The sequence below is a fragment of the Mus musculus genome, chromosome 8 (genome assembly GCF_000001635.26).
Source record: "Mus musculus strain C57BL/6J chromosome 8, GRCm38.p6 C57BL/6J".
NCBI lineage: Eukaryota > Metazoa > Chordata > Mammalia > Rodentia > Muridae > Mus > Mus musculus.
Window position 1 is genome coordinate 86,153,329 of NC_000074.6, and position 23,601 is coordinate 86,176,929.

The 23,601-nt window shown below is 41.5% G+C and overlaps 1 long non-coding RNA gene across 2 annotated transcripts in view; it reads left to right on the forward strand.

Annotated features, from left to right (window-relative positions):
• Positions 1 to 4,914: 4,914 nt before the first annotated feature.
• The window catches only part of Gm33632, a 55,125-nt gene continuing 36,438 nt past the window's right edge, over positions 4,915 to 23,601 (forward strand). The window contains exons 1-2 of one of the 2 annotated variants that reach the window (XR_879042.2): positions 4,915 to 4,992; positions 14,982 to 15,122. This is a non-coding gene — a long non-coding RNA (predicted gene, 33632). The remainder of the gene's footprint in view (positions 4,993 to 14,981; positions 15,123 to 23,601) is intronic. The other variant, XR_387858.2, reaches the window with a different exon arrangement.

Consider the following 23,601-nt stretch of genomic DNA (forward strand, 5'->3'; position numbering starts at 1 on the left):
CAGGCAACCTGTAGAGTAGGAGAAAAGCTTTGGAAATCCTGTAACAGATGACAGACTTGGACCTAGAAAACACCAAGAATTATAACTGAAAAATAAAATAATTATTCAACAACAAAACCAGAATGTACTTTGTGAAACAAGGACCAGATTTGTAAACAAATATTGTACAAATGAAGATATGTAAAGATAACTAAAAAGGTCATGGAAGAATTCTCCACATCACTCTTTACCACAGAAACAACTATTAAATCCCACATCTGATTTCACTGAGAAAAGGTGGCAATCCCCAACACCACTGAGGATGCTCAAAGGACTCTGTGTCTACCTCTTTATCAGCTAGAGGTACTTGCACATCCCAATTCTTTGCCATCCTACTCACAATAGCTGGGAAACAGACCACACCTATATATAGATGAACAGATAATGAAAGCGTGGTCCATATACACAATGGCATTTTATTCACTTGTAAAGAAACCTGACCTGGTGAAATTTGCATGGAAATGGCTGGAACTACAAAAATTACCCCTAGTGAGGTTATCTCCATCCCAGAAAGTCAGACTCTCACACCCCTTATACATGAATATATTTTATGAATTTTTGGGTTTGTTTGTTTAGGTTGTGATGACTGTGGAGACCTAGAAGTGAGAATGGGGTCGTGGGGGTGGCCAAGGTCCTAATGAGTATGAAGTTTTGAGGACATATGTGCTCTGAGACTAGAGGGAAATCCTGGGGTGGCATGCTTTAAACAGGAATGCTGGCAAATACTGGGTACAGGAGGGATAAAGAAGCCACATGAAATCCACTACTTTATACACTAATAAAACATAATAAAGGACTTTGAACTGAGATGCTATGCATGGGTGGATAATTGCAGTTCCAGAAGCCAAGGTTATTACACAGAAATCCTATGCCAGCAGTGGGGCACCTCCGTAGAAGCTGTTGGCCGGGATTTGTTGCTCCAGCTCCAGAAGCCCCATACACTATAAAAGTTGAGGCCATTTATGTTGATAACCAACCAAAACTGGATAGTAAGATCCTGTTTTACCATATAACTTGGTTGCAGAATATGAACATGGCTAGCTTTCACAGTACGGAGTTACTTTTTGTGCTGGCAGCTGGAAGACAAAAATTAGCAGTGAATTTCCTTAGCTTTACATTTTTGCATATTATGCCACCAACCTGCTTATTGATGTAATAGTAAGATGCCTGTGACAGAGATAACCATCTATTTTCTTATTAGACATAAGGCCTACTATGGGGGAGGGAGCTTACGTTTAATACTGTGCACCTGTTCAAAGGTCCATGGCCAAGGGGAACCTAGAGACTAGGGCCAATGTCAACATGTTTGTGAAATTTTCAAAGAATAAATTAATTTCAAAATAATACTAAAAAAAAAATTATGATAGCGTCTTTTACCTTGTGATCCAGAAAATTCCATCCCTATGTATTTACCCAAGAGAAATAAAAATAGTTGCACAAAGATAAACACACAAAAGCTGATAGGGAAGTGGTTTGTAATTGTCAAGCAGTGCACTAATTGTGGATCGTTTATTTGTTCCATGGAATTCTGGCTTTAACAAGAAACAAAGGCTAAGAATGTATTCTACATTATGTTTGGATCTGAAGAATGTTGTAAGTGAAAAAGTCAACATGCACATGCATGCTGAGTGATCCCCTTATATGAAACTCTAGAAAAATCATGAAACCATAGCAGCCGAAGGCAAAGTGGCGATCATCTAGATTGAGTGCTGGAGGTACAAGGGCAAGAAAAACACTTGATTTGGAACTGTTTCGAATTGACTATGATTGCCTGACCTTACCCAGTAATCAGAGGTTATCACACAGTGCACTTAAAAAGGGTGGTTTATTTTATACAATTAATACCTTAATTTTAAAAGAGGAAAGTAAACTTCATATTACCAAAGTACTATAGTTTGAAAAACCAAACAAACTCAAGGAAATCTTGCAATTTAAGAGTCAGGAGGAAGTTCTTAGCTAAAATAAGAATATGATGTTATTACTCTAATTCCCACTATTTGTGATTTCAAGGCCTGCTGGAGCAACTTCAGGACAACCTGTCTCACGAAGTGAAAAGGGAGGCCTGAGGATATAGCTTAGGGGTAAAATGCTCACTGAGCATTGACAGTGCCTTAGACTTAGCCTCTACTATGGGGAGCTGGGGAGAGCATAGTGGAAGAAATGATAATTATTTTTATATGACTAAACACAATTAAAATTACAAAACAAGACTATCAAGAAAAATATCATGTAGTATGAATGACAGAGATGTAAGTAATCCATATATTCAAAATACTTGTCCAAACTACCAGAAAATACCCCGAACCATTTAAAAACCAGCTAAGGAGGTCTAACAGAGGAGCAAATTCAGAAGGCTAAAGGCATATGAAGGGATGACTAAAGTCACTGATAGCCAGAAGAATACAGGTTCAAAGGGCAATTTATACTTATTATATTAGAAAAAGCTCTAGCACTTTGTACTCCTAGGACTAAAAGGAAAACCCCTCTCTCTCTCTCTCTCCCTCCTTCCCTCTCTCTCTCTCTCTCTCTCTTGCTCTCTCTCTCTCTCTCTCTCTCTCTCTCTCATAGAATGATAGAAGTGTTCCATGTCATGGTCTTCGGCAGAAATAATCTAACATCTATGAAAAATAAAATCACATCACATGTATCATTTAACCTTACTTGGTCCCTACTGAGAATACCAATGGAAATCAAAATAGACATACTGACACAATAAAATGTTTATTGCTGTGCTGTGTTTAACAGCACAAAACCAGATGACAGTGGGTGTCCATCAACAGGTAAATATCCAGTAAGCTCTACTGCACACACGCAACATTCCACTGAGCCAGTCAGTAAAGTGAATGATTGAGAGCTACAGGGGTGGTTTTGTCTGCCACTTAGTGTGGAGTAAGACATAAGGATGTAAAACAGTCTACTTGTTTTTACAAAACAAAGTAAAATCGAAGTACATGCACACATTGCTAATCTTATGGCAATATGAGCATGAAGACAAAACACAGAAAGCTGGGACCAGGTTTTTAACCCTTCTCTGAAGGCGGCCACATCATCAGCGTTGATGACCACGTGAGTGTGGGTGGACCCAAACAACAAACAGTGGAGCCAAGCATCGAGTAAATTCTAATTGGAAAAGCTTGTCTCTGTTCACACAAGCATTGCATTGGGGTAGTTGGGGCCCCAACATACAGCTGTGGGTGTGCACCACGATGAACAACTTAAAATCAAGTGCTTATGAACCCATGTTCCCTCCAGAGAGTGCATGGCAACCTTGGTTCTGAGCACACACAACGAACACCCTGCTGGCATTGTCACCATTCTGCTGGAAGAACTTTGCTGGGGACATTTGGCTCAGATTCCAGACTAGTGTTATGTTAAGAATGTCCATGGCTTTAAAGCATGTACAATGGTTCTGCTCTTTTAGATATCTAACAGTTTAATTGTGGAAAAATGCTTTTAATATGTCCCTGCTGTCATTTCTCAGCCCATAGCACATTAGACTACACATTTGAAAAGCAAAACTGCTATGTAGTTGCTTCCTCTATTTAAAAAAAAAGGATTCTGGCTTGAGGTTAATACAGAATTTTCGGCAGTTTCTGAAATGGCCTAAGCATATTTCTGCTATGTTGTACCGTGTATTTATGTGAAGGGGTGGCCCTCAGCCATTTCCCAAACAATGATCAACCCCTGAAACCCTGAAGCTGCTTAGCATCCGATAGCTTTGAAGATTCAGGTGAGATTTAATGCTTTTTCATAAAAATAAACAAGTATGTCTGCCTTATTAGCAGGTATATTTGTTTCTGTTTCTAATAAAGGCTAAAATGACATATATATATATATATATATGTCAAATAATTGTTTTAAACTAACTTTCTTTGGAATATTATCAGTAAATATGTGTGCCTGTGTGTCTGGGATCCTGGAAAAGGTAAGTGAGAAGAGCTTAAGACGCTTAAGGTGAGGTTATCCTATTTATAAACGACCTCATGTTTCAATATTAATATTAAAAAAATCACTCCTTGGACATGCAAAATGTAAGGACCTGGGAGACTTCCCAGGCAAGTGGTCTCATTGAGCTGGCTAACGGTTCCATTTGGATATTATGGAGTCTCTCTACTAAAGTGTTCTTGTGATTGTTGCCACAGGGAGATATGTGGTGGGGGAATAGGATCAGATTACCACAAATCCAGATTTCTCCTCAGAAATGGATGCTACTTTTTCTTTTTCTTAAATCGAGGACTAAGAAGGAGGCAAGGACATGCTGGTGAATAGCAAGACACTCAATTTAACATACTTTTATGCATAAAATGTACTACACAGTATAGTATGATGGAGCATAAACTATTCTATACGATGCCATGTGTAATAATATAATACATAGTCTTGCTAGTGTTGTATAGAGATGTAGACTATATGCATTCATAACTGTGTTATAAAGCAAATCTGATTTAAATGACTTTTTGTTGTTTAGCTTTTGTGTTCTTATTTGAAGAGGCTTGTTGTTTTCTGACAGGATTGCACTAAATAGGATCACAATAAATTACAGATGGTCTTCTCATTGTGATCCTCCTGCCCCAAGTTTCCAGTGCTCAGGTTCCAGGCCCAGAATTCCAGGCCCAGTGTTTTGAATGACTTTTACTCTTTATAAACGAGCAATTTATCAAAAATAATAAGTGAATGATAGAAATTAAATTACACCAACCACAGCATCTTGTCTGGGATTACAGAAGGCTGGAGAAAAATGTGGGGGAGAATCTCTCCAGAGATCCTGGGGAGGGGAGAGACAAATATGTCTACTTCATTAACATAATCAGGTTGATGATACCAAAAATAACTTCAATTTTCTTGTGTCTCAGGAGTCTCATTCTTCAAGTCTGACATTTCTGAGCAGATGTACGTAAAGAGCTGTCCACTCCAGCGTCGCTCGGGGGAGATACTTAAGCACATGCATGAGGGGTGAGTCAAACAGCACATGCTGGAAACACATGAGGGCATCTAAGATTTGTTCCCACAGTTTAAAAAGTTCAAAGTTTGTTGTGGTCATTGATAACATGATAGATAATTCTTTTAGGGGCATAGAGCAGATAAGTGGCTCTGCTTCTGTACAGAATGGGATGAGGGGCTTCCCTCGGTGGTTTGTCTATGGCCCACAGCTGTGTGAGCTGGGGCAGAATACCCGGCTGGTGTCTCGTTCAACCTGATGTCTTTACTTCCCAACCAGAAGGCTCTTCTTCCAGGCTTTCTTGGGCTTCTTCACAGAAGTCTGGGAGTGGCCAAACTAGTTGTGATTTGTGCATGGATCTAGCTAGACATTATGTCTGTCTACTGACGATCTGTAAGCCTTCTCTAACTCAGAGATAGAGAAGGTGTACTGCCCAGGGAGTGGCAAGGATAACGGGGAGAGAGTTCACAGCTTAGGGGTTGTGTTGTAACCATCTTTGCATTTCAGTCTGAACTGTATCACAGGATTCAACTTATGTAAATACTCATGCTTTTTATATTTAAAATCCAGAAAAAAAATTTGTAATGAAATGATGTTTTTATAGCTTTTTGGGTGGGGGCACCTTTTATCATAGTGTTTTTCAATGTTCAATTTATTGTTATTTATTTATTCTTTTTACACAATGGACCCAAATTACTTTTATAATCAGGAAAAGTTTTTTAAAACCACGATTTTATATTGAAAACAAATAGGTTTTTTTTTTAAAATGGTATTTTCACCAAACTCACAGTGCCCACAGCACACATTTAAATGGCTATTTTCCCCCTCTGTAGGAAATTTCACAAAGAGACTCTACATTTAAGTTTCCAGATTTGCAGATAGAGTGGGAGGGATGGCTTCTGTGTAAGACTGAATTTGAGTAGTGAATTTAAATAAGACGCCATTGTTCAGGCTCCTGAAGCCCAGTCCCACCCAGGTGGGAGACAGGAGTCTCCAGGCAGAGCAGATAGAGCCTGGCAATGTGCACATGTAAATGTTGTTGCATTACAAACAAACAAAAGAGGAAAATGATACAGACCAAAACCTTCAGAGAGGTAGGTCTGGGGGAGTAAGTGGCCGCTGCGGCAGGGGAGGATGATTGCAGGCGCTTGAGTTCTCTGCCTGATGCTTGCTATTTCCAGCAACATCATTCTTGTGGCTGTCAGTTATCAGAACATCAAAAAATAAATGTGTGCATCGGAAGATTTTCCATTGCTTTCAGCCATCTTCTCAAACATACCCAGAAGTCATCTGCTACAATTACACTGACACAAGCGTCCCCATGGAAACAGCCTGGTGTCATAAACATGGCATTATGACTTCTCAGCAGGAAGATGCAGATGGAATTTTGGCACTCAATGTGTAAGGTTTATTCAAAAACACAAATGTCTTAGAGAATAACACCAAGGGTGGGGAGGGAGAGGAGAGAAAAAGCATGGGTTCCTTCCTGTAAAATGCATGTTAGGAAGATGGCTGCTGAGTGTCTGCTCACCTCTGGCACACTCAATTTTACTCGTTTTCTCTCTCTCTCTCTCTCTCTCTCTCTCTCTCTCTCTCTCTCTCTCCCTTCCCCCTCCCCTTTCTTTTCTTTCTTTCTTTCTTTCTTTCTTTCTTTCTTTGGTGCATTTCTGTGTTTGGCATGGCATGCTCTTGTCTTGGTCTTGTCTGTCCAGACTACATTTTAGAAAATGAAATTGAAACCCACAGAAGCAAATAGACTTGTCCAAATCACACACCCATCAGTGGCCTTACTGAAGCCTTCTCCTGATTCTCAAGCCATGTTCTATCCCCTATCCCCTGTCTCTGTTACATTTTTTTTTTTTTTTTGAGGAAGAGAAAATGTTTAATATGAATGGTCGTTTCTTTTTTTTAAATTTTTTTATTAGGTATTTTCTTCGTTTACATTTTCAATGCTATCCCAAAGGTCCCCCATATCCACCCCCCCAATCCCCTACCCACCCACTCCCCCTTTTTGGCCCTGGCATTCCCCTGTACTGGGGCATCTTGACAACATAATGTGTGATCAGTTAGAACATTGAATGGGCTCCCTGATGTAGTTTAGATATGACCTGAGTGTGCCCCTCAACAATTTTGCACACTAGGAGTTTAGTCTTCAGTATTTCAGTGTGATGATAAATGAGGGTGGTAGGAGATAGTAGCACCTTTAATAGAATCTAACAGGAGGTAACTGGGTCATTGTAACAGCCTCAAAAGAGATTACTAGATTAGAATTTTCTCAGGACCTTGGCTAGCTCCCATGAACATGCACTACTATAGTGAACCAGAAAACTTGATGCTTAAATCTCCCCGACTTCCTCATCAAGCAATCTCCAGTCTTTGGTCCCACCAACTTACTGCATCCCACCATGAAAACCAAGTAGCTGAATCTTCCTGATTTTGGACTTTCAGCCTCAAAAACTGAGCTGAATAAACCTCTTCATTAAAACAAACAAAACCCAAGTATTAAACTCACTCTTTTTATTATGACAAGAAATAGACTAAAACTGTCAAAGTGACATCTCTCTCTGTACCCATCAAAGGTATTTTGAATAAGATAGAACTTCTCCCCTATCTTACTGTAGGCTACTTTTCTGCTATCTCCACACTGCTGCCTGTTGTCCCCCTCTGTGTTTGCACTATAGATGAAGATAGCAGAGGGCACCCCCTTATAGGAGCTCAATCTGAAACTTTCTCATATTCACATCCTCTTGGCTAGAACTTAGTCATCTACCTGGCTTCAGAGGAATCTGGTTACTGCCATATTCTTCTTAAAGTGGGAGAACAGGAAACCATACCTGCTAACTGTACGTCTCCCTTAGAGCAATCTTTTCATGGACTCTCAAGCTCCTTTCCATTCACACCAGTGGCAGCTGAAGACTGGCTACAGTATTTATTTACTCAAGAATATTTAAAACTGTAGCAAATACATTATTGAATCTCCAGCAACATTGAACCCTGGACCTGAGACCACATCAGAAATGAGTTGCCCATTAGAGTATGTATTAAGGTTTGAACAGAGACTCTTCAGTACAATAAAAATAAATGCGTTTATTCCTTTTTTATTCAGCAATTCAAATCTTGTGGGCTAAGGCTGGTGAAGCTGAGTCTACCATGAGAGATGGCAGAATAGTTATTAGTGAGCACCTAGTGGTTTTCTCTGTGGGCATCACAGCTGGAAAGACTGCTTCTGATTCATCTCATTCATCTCTGTATCTTTCATTAAAAGATGAAAGGGTTCAGAAAGAGAGGGCAAAGGAATAAGGGGGAGAGTTTCTGGAATAGTTAAGCCTGGGCTTGTATGTTCTTAGGGATGCTGGGAAGTAGGAAGGAAGGCCATGACATCTCTTTATATACTTGGATCACATCCCCGCCAAAACTGTTCCCAGTACATACTGGCCAGATGCTTCCCTTAAAGCTCCCTTGAATTCAGAAGTGTTTATTTTTATTGTTGTTGTTACATAACAGCTGCAGCCCATGAGTTTCCAAGCAGCACTGGTGTTTTTATGTCCTTAGTGGCTAGTAAATTACCTTGGTCATTAGTCCCTCTGGCCACAGGAAGGCAGACCATCCCAAGGATACGTTTGTGTCATCTCCATGTGCATATTCCCCAGGAGCTATGCATCCACGACAAACTTAGGCTTTCAGAAATAGGATTCATTCTTTTCTCCTCACAAGTCCTGTTTTCAGACTCATGACATGATTAATCATACGAGCCAAGTAGGACCAGAGCTGTTGATTCCTTTGTCCTTAGGAATTCAATGATCAACCACCTTCCAGCAGCTATTAGTTCAATTGCTGCTTGGGCATCCCCACCCACTGAAGAAACTGAGTTCAGCTAGCTTCAGACATGTAAGTACTTCTAGTGTTCTCTCTTACCACAAATGAAGCTGACAGCCTGCAACTAACAACAGATGTGGTAGCCTAAACAAACAGCAAAAGGAGACACCAAGAACTCGAAGGAGTCCAGGAAAGGTGGGTAGTAACATTTACACAGTTGCGATCAGTGATAATTGAAAGGAAGAAAAAAGTTTGATTCACAGTTTCAGAGGGATTGCAGTCCTCTGCTTGGGGGAAGGCATGATGGCAGGAGGGTTCCACCCATATTGATGGTGCTATGCATCAACTGCTGATCTCATGACTCACACAGGGAAGCAGAGACTGTGGCTGGAAACAGGGGCAGAGATAACCTTCAAATTTCTGTTCTTATGGAGTGTGGTGGCCTAATTCCTTAATATGAGCACTTAGGAGGCAGAGGCAGGCAGATCTCTGAGTTTAAGGCCAGTGTTTACACAGTGTTTTAGACTGACAAAGGCTATGTAGTGAGACCCTTGACCCAGAAAAACAAAAACAAACAAAGCAAGCCTGCTTCTAGTGGCTCCCAGGAAGGTCCACTTCCTACAGGCTCCAGAGCCTGAAAAAAATCTCTGTAAGCTGGGCTTTAATGCTCAAAACACAAGTCTACGTGGAGCATTGCAGATTCAAACTAATCAAGGTAGAAGACATATGGGCAACTCTAGCGGAGCACCATTGGAAAAGAATGGCTCCCTACTCCTTCACCATCAAATGCCAAGTTGGGAAATTTAACTGCCATCTTCAAGACCTGTACAAAGGACCCAAGACTTACTCCAAAGAGATGATGTGACAGAAGAGCAAGAGAGACCTTGTGTCCTGTAGTGTTGGAAAAACCTCTGGAATTCTCCCAAAGTCTGCAGTTATTACAAGGGCCCCTTCTCTTCTCCTCTGGTAGGCATGAAAGCAGAAAGAAGAGAGACCTGAAACTTTACTGACTAGTAGTATTGATGTCACCTCTGACATGGTGTCAATGGAGGCCAAAAGGGGAGTCCCCTCTGCTTAAAAGAAATGAGGTGTCCCCCCCCCCCCAACACTAAGAGTTGATGGACCAGGAATCTTTAACTTTTACTCCCACTTGGTAGGAACTAGGAAGTGTTGGGCCCTATTTGGCCTTGGTTTGGACATTGAAGACAAACCTGAGCCTGGCTTGAGACCTGTCATTTCCTTCTGCTTGAGAATGACTCAGCACGACCTACTGACCTGAATGAGACTACCTCTGCTTAGCTACCACTGATGTATAAATTTCTTATAGGCCCCGTGAGATCACCCCATACCCCTTGTCATCTCACACCATCACATGGGTCATCTCACCCCATTCTTCTATCCCCACCTCCTTGCCCTGTCTATTTAAGCAAATTGCTGCCACATTAAAGCAAGTTCCTGCTTCGATAAGACTCCCAGCCTGGTGTGGTTTTTCTCGGATCACTGACACTCACCATTCAGCTCAGCCCCAGAGAAACCCAATGTGTCCGGGCTTCTCTCCTTCCAGCTACCTGTCAGCAAAGAGCCAACAAGGAAGAGCCCCCCTCTCCTTAACAGAGAAGCTTCAAAACTTACAACTGAAGAAGTTTAAAGAATATTTTAAGTTTCATAATGTAATTAAAAAGTCATTCATCTGAGGGAGACGGGGTAGGGCACTAAGGAATGCTGGAGGGAGCAGTGATGGACAGACATAATCAAATATTATGTAGAAGTGTGTGACATTTTCATATAATCAATAAAAATATTAAAAGTCATCTTGTAAGAAGATCTAGAAAAATATCAAATGTAATGAAAAATGACAACCAGTTCACGTTGACACAGAAATCTTTGCCGTCTCCAACACAATAATAAAAGTGACTCAAGGAACAATTATCAACAATATGAAGTGCATGAAGAAATAGACGCCTCAATGGAATAGTATAAACAACGAAGTGCAAATTTAGGATTAAAAAAGGAAGGCATTAATATAATCCCCAGTGAATTCGATCAGTGGGGGGCTTGGGGGTGGGGGTAGAGGGGGGAAGAGGGAGGAGTGTGAGGACAAGAGAAACTCAAGCAGTAGAAATTGCTTAATCTAAACAACCGAGAGAAAAGTAGTCACAAAGCTTGAACAGCACCTCAGGCATACAGAAGACTATTACTGCAGGTCTATTGTTTGTGTCATTCGCGTTTTAGAAGGACAGGAAAGAGCATGGCTGACAGAGCACCTGAAGAAGTAATGGCTTAATGCCTCCAAAGTTGCCAAAAGATATAAACCTGAAGATTGAAAATGCTGAGCAAATTCTAGGCAGGATGAAGCCATCCAAGTTGTGCCAGCACATACCAATATTAGCCTTCTGAAACGAAAGGAAGAAACAATCTTGAAAGCTAGAGTTTGAAAAGCGACAGAGAGAAAAAAGAGGAGTAGTGCATTTCTCAGCGTAATAGTGCCAGAGGGAAGCGGCACAGAATTTTCTCGAGACAGAAAGGAAAGACCTCCCAGCCCTGATGCTGAATCCAGGGTGCATATTTTTCAGGAATAAAGAGAGAGAGATCCATCACGATATTAATGTAATGGATGAAGAAAATCTAAGAGAATTTACTACCTAACATTACTTGTATATAAATGATGGTGGGAAACTCCTTTAAACAGAAAAGACAGGATAAAAGTAGGAACTAATAGCCTGTTCATGAGAGATAGGGTCAATTGGTCCCCTCCTTTATACATGACTGACTATTGATGGGCCCAAGCTCATGTAGGCCCAGTGGAAACAACAACTGCTGTGTCATGCCCAGAAGTAGCATCTCACAGCCCTTCTCTGCAGCATCTCTTTCTGCCCCCTCTTCTGCAATGTTCCTAGAGTCTTGGAGGGGGTGGTATAAATGTTCTCTTTAGGCTGAGCACTCAACTGTCGTTCATTGCACATTGAGCAGCCACAAGTCTCTGAATCCCTCATAGTTTACTAAAAGGAGGAATATTGTGTTTGGGGTTAGATTAGCATCTGTCTATGCGGATGATGGGGCATGGGAATTGTGTACTTGCCAGTGGGCCCAGCAGGCTCCTGTGGAGAGTTCCATACGCATGGTCATGTGCTTGGTCCTGAATCAGGGAATCCTAAGAGAACAAAACACATTAAAACAAGAATGAACATGGGCAAAGGACTTGTAGGGAGGAGGAGGGTTGATAGGGACAAGAAGAAGATAAGAGAGAGTGTGGGGTATAATATATGTGAAATTGTCTAATAAAATTTTAATTAAAAAGAAATAGACATCTCAGGATATCAGCAAGGAAGCCAGAATGTGATAAAAATATATGACTAGAACAACAGATTTCCCTATTCTTATGTATCAAAAATTATATTCCTTTGAAACAAAAATATGATAATCTGCTGTATCTTTAAGTGTGAGCTGCATGTGGATACAGGAAAACATCAGGAAGTAAGGCTTCTTTCTTTATGGTGTTCAGTTGTTGGCATATAGGTTGAGGCTTGATAAGGTACATACACACATATACACATGTCTGTGTGTATGTATGTGTCTGTGTGTGCATATGTCTGTGTCTACATATCTGTGCATGCGTATGTCCAAGTATGTGTGTATGTATATATTTGTGTGTGTGTATGTCTATTTGGGTGTTCATGTGTGTTTGTGTGTGCATGTGTGCATGTGTCTCTATGTGTATGTATGTCTGGGCATGTGAATGTATATGCCCATGCATGTGTGTATTTGTAGGTTCATGAGTGTGTGTATGCCCATGTGGGTGTGCACATGTATCTGTGCATATGTCTTTGCTTGTGTGTGTGTATGCACATGTATGTGTACATGTGTGAGATGCAAGACTTGGAGCAGGCTGGTCCAACCTGTGGCTGAAGATAGCTATGAATTAGTTCTGGCCCCAGAACTAATAAGTTTAATTGTAAACTTATCTAAAACATGAATTTTTGTGTGTTTATTGTTTGTAGCTTATGTGGTTTGTGATTGTGAACTTTGTAGATGACAACATCTTGCCACAGTGTCACACAAGCATGTGTATGCTTTTGTTGTTTCTACTCATGTGTGGCTTCAGTCTCACAGCAGTGCACAACCTCCAGTTACCTTCCAGGCGCAAGGAGTCAAATCGGCACCATAGTCATTATGTGTGTTCATAGTGAGCTGGTGTGTGAAAATAGCAACAGTGAATAGCGTTAACCCAGCATTGCAGACAACAGGTGCTTAATGTTCTGTAGATGACAGCTAAGTCTTGTTGATGATCAATAAAATAATCACACACCAGCTGCACCTAGCCTTGTGGTTCAGACTATGTGGGCAGTTGAGATGTGGAAGGTCCCAAACTCTGTTTTCTATTGACCTGTTAATTAATTTTCTTAATAAAGTAAACATAGTCCCTTGTTAATTATTTCTTTTTCAGTCCAAACATGACTTCTACAAAGTCTCAAGAGAAAACAGAACCCACGTGATAGTGGACAGGATCCAAGTTAAATCTCTGTATTTATTGTTTTCTTCAGCTGTTGTGCTTAACTTTCTGTGCATTGCCTGAACATTTCCAAAATTACATATCTGTGGGCATAAATTATTCTCAACCTACTTTAATAAGAGTTCAACCTCCCTTCTAGCCCACCACCTACCAGAGGTATTGGGAAAGAAAAGTTATTAGGACACAGGAGAAGTAGACATATTTAGAAATAGTTCTTTGGGGATGAGTGTACTCTTCATTGTCAGGATATCTGCAGTCCAGTCCTCTAGCAAAACACCAACACAAATCAGCAGCAGCAGCAGCTCAGTCCACTCAGGAGGCACCATGCAGGAATCAGCAAGGGCAGTTCAATCCAGAAAAAACTTCAAAGTTACCAACCAGCCAAGTCCACTTGGAAACTACAAGAAGCTGCAGGAACCTCATGAGAAGTTCTTTGCTAAGTTTCTCTCTATGACCTCACCATAAGCAAAGCTCAACAATGCAATGTAAGAGGAACCAATATATGTATGCTGTCAGCGAAGAATAGTGAGGTGGATCAGAGAGAACCAATGCTCCAGCTCCCACTGTCTGTGGGGTCATATTTATATTCTTTCTAAATATCACATGTCCTTTTGCATGTCTGCTCTAGCGAAACATCCTTTCACCTGTGTCTGCTTCAACAAAACATCCTTTCATGTGTCTAGCAAAACATACTTTCACTTGTGTGTCCCAGCAAAACATCATTTGACAATAACTGACTTTTCAAACAAACTGAAAGTTTCCACTTTACAGATCCTTAAAATGTCTATCTACATCTTAAGTGTCTTCCACATTACATCTTCCTAATGGCTGCTTTAGGTTAGGGATATATTAACTTTGGGCTTCACTGGGCCATACTGGCCAAGGACTTGTCTTGAGCCACACATTAAGTACACAGACATTAAAAGTAGGCAAAGACCTAAATTCCTCCAAAGATGGTATGTAAATGTAACAAACATTAAAATGCCTAATGTCATATCACAGTTATTAGGATGGTTTGTATATGCTCTGCTAAGGGAGTGGCATAATTAGAAGGTGTGGCCCTGTTGGAGTAGGTGTGTCACTGTGGATGTGGGCTATAAAACCCTCATCCTAGCTGCCTGGAAGTCAGTCTTTCACTAGCAGCTTTCAAATGAAGATGTAGAACTCTCAGCTCTGCCTGCATCATGCCTGCATAGATGCTGCCCTACTCCCACCTAGATAATGGACTGAACCTCTGAACCTGTAAGCCAGCCCAATTAAATGTTGTCCTTTATGACATTTGCCTTGGTCATGGTGTTTGTTCACAGCAGTAAAAGCATAACTAAGGAAGCTAACATAAAAAAACTAACAAATATGACACAGGAAACAAGTTTTGGTGAAGATGTAGAAAAGTTGAAACATTGTCCCCTATTGGTAGGATTGTATAATGGTGATTTCACTATGGAAAATAATACATAGTTTTCCAAAACATTAAGATAAGAATTATCATAAGATCCAGTAACTCTAATCCTGAGGTTCAGTCAAGAGAATCTATCTATCTATCTATCTATCTATCTATCTATCTATCTATCTATCTATGTATCTATGTATGAGGGGTAGAGTGGGAGTGTGCCCGTGCATACTGAGGCTGGAGGTCAATAACTAGTGTCTTTCTTGATCACTGTCCTTATTTTTCAGTTTCTCACTGAACAGGGAACTCATTGATGTCACTAGACTAAGTGGTTAATCAGCTTCAGGGATTTGTCTACCTCTGTCTTCCAGTGCACTGCTGTGCCTGACTTCTTACATGGCTTGCTGGGGATCCAAATTCAGTGCAAGGTAAGCACTTACCAACTCTGTCATCTCAGCCCCACTCAAGAGAATTTAAATTGGAGTCTCCAAGGTATTTATACACCTGTGTTCTTAGCAACATTACCCATAACTGAGAAGTGGAAACAACCAAAATTCAACAGATGGCGAATGAATAGACACATATGATTGTATATACACACACACAAAGACACACACGCACACACAGACACACACAGCATGCATACTCCTGCTTTAAGGAGGAGTAATATTAGCTAATGAAGACATTATGATAAGTGAAATAAGCCAATTGCCCAAAAAGCAAATGCTGCATCATTCTACATACATGTAACACTTAAACATAGTCAAATTCATAGCAGGTACTAGGGATTCATTTGTGTGTGGTGGGGAGTAGGTGGCAAAATGAGGAGTTTCTTAATGGATAGGATTTCAGTTTTGAGTGATGAAAAACTTCTGGAGACTGGTTTTATGATCAGGTGAATAAGGTTAATATTCTGAACTGTATATTCAAAAAAGAATGAATGCCCTTGGCTCCGTGGCAGGAGTGTTTGTATGCTAATTAGATGATGGAGGATTGAGGAAATGCTATAGCATTTCAGAGCAGCTGCTGATCACCAGCAAAGTCAAGCACAGGTCTGAAGTTGTATCTTTTAGCCTTGCTCCACCTCTCAAGGGTGGAATGTGGTTCATTCACCAATGGAGATTATTTAATCAGTTGTGCTTGTATAATGAAATTTCCACTAAAGCTTGAAATACAGAGGCTGGGAGAGCTTTCGAGTCAGTGAACACATCTGTACATCAAAGTAGGGTCTCTGAAGAGGGTGTAATATTCTGCCTCATTCCTTGCCCCCTCTCTCTGCATCTCCTCAGCTTGATGGTTTCTGAGGATGTCCCTGTTCATTAGAAAGCTGGAATGGCAAATGTGGCACACTCCAGAGATCTTCAAATCACACTAGCAAATTATCTGACATAGGGAGGGGAGAGAATGAATTGGTGTAATGTTCAAATACAGTCTGCACAGAAGTCCTGGTATCCTGGTATCTTGGAGATCCCAGCCAGCTGTGGCTAGTTTCTGAAGTGGAGGCAATATCATGGGACTAAATCTTTAACATGTCGGGGATACATGATAATTTTGAGAGTTAGTGTTAAATTGAATTGAATTATAAGAAATCCAGTTGCTATCAGATAACTAGAGATTGGTTATTGAACAAAAGACACAGCACAGGCCACTGTAGCCATTGTCTCCACAGTGGAATGATAAGGATGAACTGCAGAAGATTCAGGGGGCCAATTCTCAAGCCCTGGGTAGCAGCCCGGAGGAGACAAGCCAGTGGACCAGATGAGTTTTGGTTATAAAGGCACAGCCACGGTAATCTGCCTGTGGATTCAGTGTTGCACCAGAGAGACAGAAGAGTCAAGATTCACCTAAGGGTTTGGAAATGTGGATCAACAATGTATTTTTCCATTACTTGAGGAAGGAAATGTCATCTAGGCCACGTTCTTTCTTTGACCCAAACAGGCTTCTTTTTCCTCTTGGAATTGGTAAAAGAGCCAAGTGCTGATTGAATAGGAGGAGGGTTTATCATTGGCTGAAGAGTAGGAGAGCGAGGTGGCAGGCTCATAAATCAGCTTCTTAGCTGTTGGAAGTCTGGGAAGTCACAGGATAAGAGAAATAAGAGGAGATGGACTCTCTCTCTCTCTCTCTCTCTCTCTCTCTCTCTGTGTGTGTGTGTGTGTGTGTTTGTGTGTGGGTGTGGGTGTGGAGGGGTGATGTTTCATGACTTTTAGGATTAGCTGGAGATATTTCAGCCATTGGTGAGTCACCTCCTTCCCTTTTTTTTTTCACGGTTCTTTCCATGAGTCATGGCAAATGTCATCTCTCAAGGCTCTGAAGGCCATGTCCTTGAGTGGGCAGTGGGATTACAATGAGATTAGAGGTGGTCTGGAGGTTACTCTGTCAGGGGTTTCAGCTTGCCTAACCAGTGTGCAACCTCTGCCATAAAAGCACTCTGCCCTCAAAACTCAACAGGTTGGTGGGGAAGGAATTCATCTGGGTCATCTTGGCAGTACACAGGTGACAGCCCTTAGGGAACATATACTTGTGCGTTGTATGAGCAGGTCACACTTGACGAAACCACCCTGGCACTCTTGGCCTTATCTTTTCTGTGAGGTTTTTCTCCACTGCAAAGGGCATTTCTTGTGTTTACAATATATTCTGTGCAGATTACCATCTGGTCTGGTTCCACTCAGCAAATAAGCAAATAGAACCTCCATGAGTGGAGGTGGACCACTGGGTCCAGTGTCTGAAAGTATAATTGCATATGCAGATATACCTGGAACCAAAAGTGCTCCTGCCTTCTGTGCCTGGCACCTCCAGAATCTATTTCAAACACTTCCCCAGATCAGTATTAAGAAATTGCAAACCCTGAAGTTGTTACCATTTTTTATTGTTTCAGCTTCTTCTTGGGGGCTTGGCTTTGAATTTGGTCTGACGCTGTACTTGGGAGTCCAGCCTGAAGGTAAAGGGAGGTTTTTAAAGCAGAGCACGAGAATTAATGTCCCTTGCAATGCAAAAGCCTCAGGTAATGTAACTATGGACACCTCGGCAAAGGCAGAGTTACAATCTCTAGGCAGAGCAGGGAGGCTGTCTCTGCTGCATGGCAATCAGCAAGCCTTAGAGGCTCAAGGTCCTCAGAGGTGGCCAACTCCTCAAAAATCACCAACTGAATCTACAAGGTCACATTTTTCCTTATTCATGCCCACATTTTGACAGAAAACATTGGAACACTACCAAACACTATCAGGCCTTATTTTTATCTGGCTTTTGCTTGCATCTACCTTATAAATATACAAATAATATTTTAAACAATTATATAAATTAATTTTATGTTTAATTAAATTAATTAGTATATTTAATTAGCATATATCCATGCATATGTACACACACACACACACACACTCCAGAGAAAGAAAATCATTTGGGAAGAAGGAACAGATAAAGGGTTTTTATAAGAAAATAGCTCATGTGATTGTGGAGGCTTGGCAAGTCCCAGGAGCTGCAGAGAGTAATTAGGAAAGAGACAAAGGCCAGTTCAAGTCCAAACAGAAGAGCCTGGTGACCCAATTAGAGGACTGGAAAATATAATATATATAAATATGTAATATATCTATTTATATATTATAATATATTTATATATTTAATTTGTATAATTATGAAAATCATCTTCTGTAATGACTTTGAAAGTTCCCTGGGTCTACTCTTGTGTCTTGAGCTGAAGATACATAATTCAAGTTATTAACATACTGAGAAGTACTCACGTCCTTCATGAACTCACAATGCCATATTCCATCAGCCATTCTGTTCCCTGCCTTGATCTCAATAGGTCTTCAATTTCAGATGATCACATACATTTTACTCCTGGCTAGATGCGATGTAATGCCAGCTAGATGCCATTCAATCTTCACTGTCTTCATGCCACCCACAGCTAAGTCTGCATCCTCACTCTCTTGAAGGCTTTGGTCTTAAAGCAACTACAGTCTATCATGGCTTAGTTTATTGAATGAAATTCTTAGCTACACTAAGCTAATTTAAGGGGGAAACATTTATTAAGAGCTGTGGATAGATGGTAGAATCAATCAGAGTGGTTTATTGCTTGGATTCCAAGATAGTTTGGTCAACCATTATTCTGGATGTTTCTGTGAAGGTCCTTTCCAAGATTAATGCTTAAATAAGCAGACTGAATAAAGCAGATTGGTCTCTGTAATGAACATTAAAGTCCCATCAGGACGTGCGTACGCGCACACACACACACACACACACACACACACACACAGATTTCTTTGCCCAGTAAAAATTCACACTGCCTGATTGTCCTCTATTGGGTCACCAGGCTCTTCTGTTTGGACTTGAACTGGCCTTTGTCTCTTTCCTAATTACTCCCTGCAGCTCCTGGGACTTGCCAAGCCTCCACAATCACATGAGCTATTTTCTTATAAAAATCCTTTATCTGTTCCTTCTTCCCAAATGGTTTTGTTCTCTGGAGAATCCTAATAGGAGTCTAGGCAGATCTTCCAATAACTGGAAATTGAACTGTGGCACTGGGCAAGTGAGGAACTGCTGCCCCTGGCACAGGATGAAGAAGTTCCCACCACAGCCTCTGCCTCTGCAGTATTGGAAAGTGTACCAAATGTGTTAGCTAGTCTGTGATTACCAAATGGTTTCAGCCAAGCAATGTGACCACAAAGGCAAAGGGCCCTCACACACCACAAATGGCCAATACAACTACTTATAGTTTAAAAAGATTATGAACATATTCTATCAAAGATATCTAAACCAATATTTAGGAAAAATGGGAAATTTTTATGTACCTTCTGCCCTACTTAAATCTAACCAGTTTCCTCATAGTCAACACCACTCATTTTTAGTCTAAGTCATTTTCCATGAATCTGCAGATGCTTATGCAGACTATACATGCTATTCTGCTAGATGGTGCCTGTCAATCAGGGTGACCTGCAGAAGTGGGTGGAAGTTGACCTCAATTTTTACTTTGACCTTGATTCCTCTCTCTCTCTTGGTCTACTGGTGAATATTCACTGGATGAGAGGACATGGAAGACTGTTGATGTGGCTGGCCCATAGAGGTTAGCCTTGCAGGAACAGGATAAGAGTGGACCTAGAGAGTGCAAAGGAAGATATCTACCCTAAAGATACCGGGAGATAAGAATGGAAACTTGTGGGTGATTGTGTTTTCTCACAGTCAGTTGTTCCTGTATGTTGTAGGAACATGTGTGGAACAAATATGTCTGCATCATTACTCACTGCTGCTCACCACCAATACAGGAAAGAGACCCATGACTGAGACCTGGTAGGGACACTATACTCCTTACCCTTGCCCAGTGTGGAACATCTTTCAGATATTAGCCATCTGCTGATATGTCCACCCCTCTGTCTCAAGCTCATATCTTCCTGGGTGTATGGGAAGGCCCAGCTTTGTGTGGCAGGGTTTTGCTGGCCTCATTATTCTTTGCCATTATCAATGAGCAGAAGTGAACTCACATTTGTTTCTCTGGCTCAGGCCACAGGAATAAACAGGCATCAGGAATATCTGTCTGACCCACATGTGTGGGCCGAGCATAGGCATATTTGGGAATCTAAAGTTTGTAAATTCCCACTAGACCTTTTGCTATGGTTTGGATGAGTGTTCCCCAACAGGTCCACATCTAAAAGGCTTGTTCCCAGGAGATTGTAGATGGAGGTGGTGGGACATTTGAGGGGTGAGACATATGAGAAACCCCTCAGTTCCTAAGGGTTGTGCCCCTCTCATCTCCCTGCTTCCTGGATTATGATGCCTATACTTTGTTTTGCTACATAGTCTAGCTCTGGTGTGGTGCTCTCTCCCAGAGCTTCTTCTCATCTTGGATTAGACTCTACAGAATCACAGGACACACAAGTCATTTCTCTTTCTCAGTTGGGTGCCTCCGGGATTTCACTGTAGGGATGTGAAACTTCACACATTTCACGCTCTGTTTGCCTCTCCTCATGCATTTGTTCCTGTGTGGACACATGGCCCTCACTCCCTAGTCTCACTCATTTGTTATTAATGTTTTGAGGATAAGCATTATTGAGAGATCTTGACTCTTCCAGACTTGCTAAGATGCTTTTATCAAATGATCCCAGCAGCTGGAGACTCTTCATAATCTGCTTTTCTGGAATGGTCCACATTCAGCCATCGATAACTGAATAATTGCACTTTGTAGCCATTGTGCAAAAATTCTTGTGTCATGTGCTCAGAGAGGGTCAACATGGTGAGATAAGGATATGAGGTGGTAGCCATGGCTAGCAGTCTTGAGATTGTTGGTGACTTTTTCTCAAGGACCTGGCAAAGGATTGACTTTCTGCTGGATCCTGGATAGACAACACTGAACATTGTTGAGAGCCAGGCTGACTCAAGGCTTTTCAGAGGCCCTGGTGAAAGGACAAAAAGAATCTAGATTTATATCTTTTCTAAGGAACAGACTCAGTAAAGTCCAGTCAGGGGCTGGCACCAGAAGTTAAGGTTCGTGGGGACTTGGCTTTTCTCCCTGAAGAGACTGGAGTTACAGTCCCAAGGTGGTTGTGTGCTGGGCCTTGACATATCTTGTGTTCCTCTTGTTTGCATGAGCCACTAGCTATGTAAGACCCCCTGATCCCAAACTTTTAAATCATTTTATCTTTTCATCCCCTGGTCATCCCACTTAGGACTGACTGGCTGTTCCAGTTCAGGAGATGGTTGCTACTCTTGAGCTATTTCTTGTACTTACAAAAAGTTATTTCACAAAGCCATTGCACCCATGAATTCACAAGGTAAAACCTGTCTAAGGGAAGTCACCATAAAGCCCACCTCCACTGAGAGTTATTGGCAACTGGTGTCTGCTTGGAAAGGAAAAAAATAAGTTTTCTTCGGGAGTTTGGCCCTGGTAAGTTGAACTAACTAGACTCAATGGGTTATAAAAATAAACAAATAAGCTCAAGTCCCTTCCGGCCGGCCCACTGCAGCACCAGGGTCCCTGGCCGGGGGAGTCTCCGGACACCCACAAGAACCCACACAGGATCCGCCACGAGATCCTAAGACCTCTGGTGAGTGGAACACAGCGCCTGCTCCAATCCAATCGCACAGGACTTGAGACTGCATTAATTAAGGAAGCAGGTAACCCGGCCTGATACGGGGCTCAAGTCCCTTCTAGCCGGCCCACTGCAGCACCAGGGTCCCTGGCCTGGGGGAGTCTGCAGACACCTGCAAGGACCAACACAGGATCTGCCATGGGATCCTAAGACCTCTGGTGAGTGGAACACAGCGCCTGCTCCAATCCAACCATGCGGAACCTGAGACTGCATTAATAAAGGAAGCAGATAACCCGGCCTGATACGGGGCTCAAGTCCCTTCCAGTCCACTAGAGCACCGGGGTCCCTGGCCCGGGGAGTCTCTGGACACCCGCAAGGACCCACACAGGATCCGCCACGGGATCCTAAGTCCTCTGTTGAGTGGAACACAACTTCTGCCAGGAGGCAGGTTCAAACACCAGATATCTGGGCACCTTCCCTGCAAGAGGAGAGCTTGCATGCAGAGAGTACTCTGACCACTGAAACTAAGGATAGAGTTAGTCTCCCAGGTCTGCTGATAGAGGCTAACATAATCACCTGAGAAACAAACTCTAACCAGAGACAACTATAACAACTAGCTCCAGAGAATACAAGATGGCAAAAGGCAAACATAAGAATCCTACTAACAGAAATCAAGACCGCTCACCATCATCAGAACGGAGCACTCCCATGCCACCTAGTCCTGGGCACCCCAACACAACCGAAAAGCTAGACCCGGATTTAAAAACATATCTCATGATGATGGTAGAGGACATCAATAAGGTCTTTAATAACTCACTTAAAGAAATACAGGAGAACACCACTAAAGAGTTACAAGTCCTTAAAGAAAAACAGGAAAACACAACCAAACAGGTAGAAGTCCTTATAGAAAAACAGGAAAACACATCCAAACAGGTGATGGAAATGAACAAAACCATACTAGACCTAAAAAGGGAATAGACACAATAAAGAAAACCCAAAGTGAGGCAACGCTGGAGATAGAAACCCTGGGAAAGAAATCTGGAACCATAGACGCGAGCATCAGCAACAGAATACAAGAGATGGAAGAGAGAATCTCAGGTGCAGAAGATTCCATAGAGAACATCGGCACAACAATCAAAGATAATACAAAACACAAAAAGATCCTAACTCAAAAGATCCAGGAAATCCAAGACACAATGAGAAGACCAAACCTACGGATAGTAGGAGTTGATGAGAATGAAGATTTTCAACTTAAAGGGCCGGCAAATATCTTCAACAACATTATAGAAGAAAACTTCCCAAACCTAAAGAATGACATGCCCATGAACATACAAGGAGCCTACAGAACTCCAAATAGACTGGACCAGAAAAGAAATTCCTCCCAACACATAATTATCAGAACAACAAATGCACTAAATAAAGAGAGAATATTAAAAGCGGTAAGGGAGAAAGGTCAAGTAACATAAAGGCAGACCTATCAGAATTACACCTGACTTTTCACCAGAGACTATGAAAGCCAGAAGAGCCTGGACAGATGTTATACAGACACTAAGAGAACACAAATGCCAGCCCAGGCTACTATACCGGGCCAAACTCTCAATCACCAGAGATGGAGAAACCAAAATATTCCACAACAAAAACAAATTCACACATTATCTTTCCAAGAATTCAGCCCTTCAAAGGATAATAACAGAAAAGAAGCAATACAAGGACGGAAATCACGCCCTAGAACAACCAAGAAAGTAATCCCTCAACAAACCAAAAAGAAGACAGCCATAAGAACAGAATGCCAACTCTAACAACAAAAATAAAAGGAAGCAACAATTACTTTTCCTTAATATCTCTTAATATCAATGGACTCAATTCCCCAATAAAAAGACATAGACTA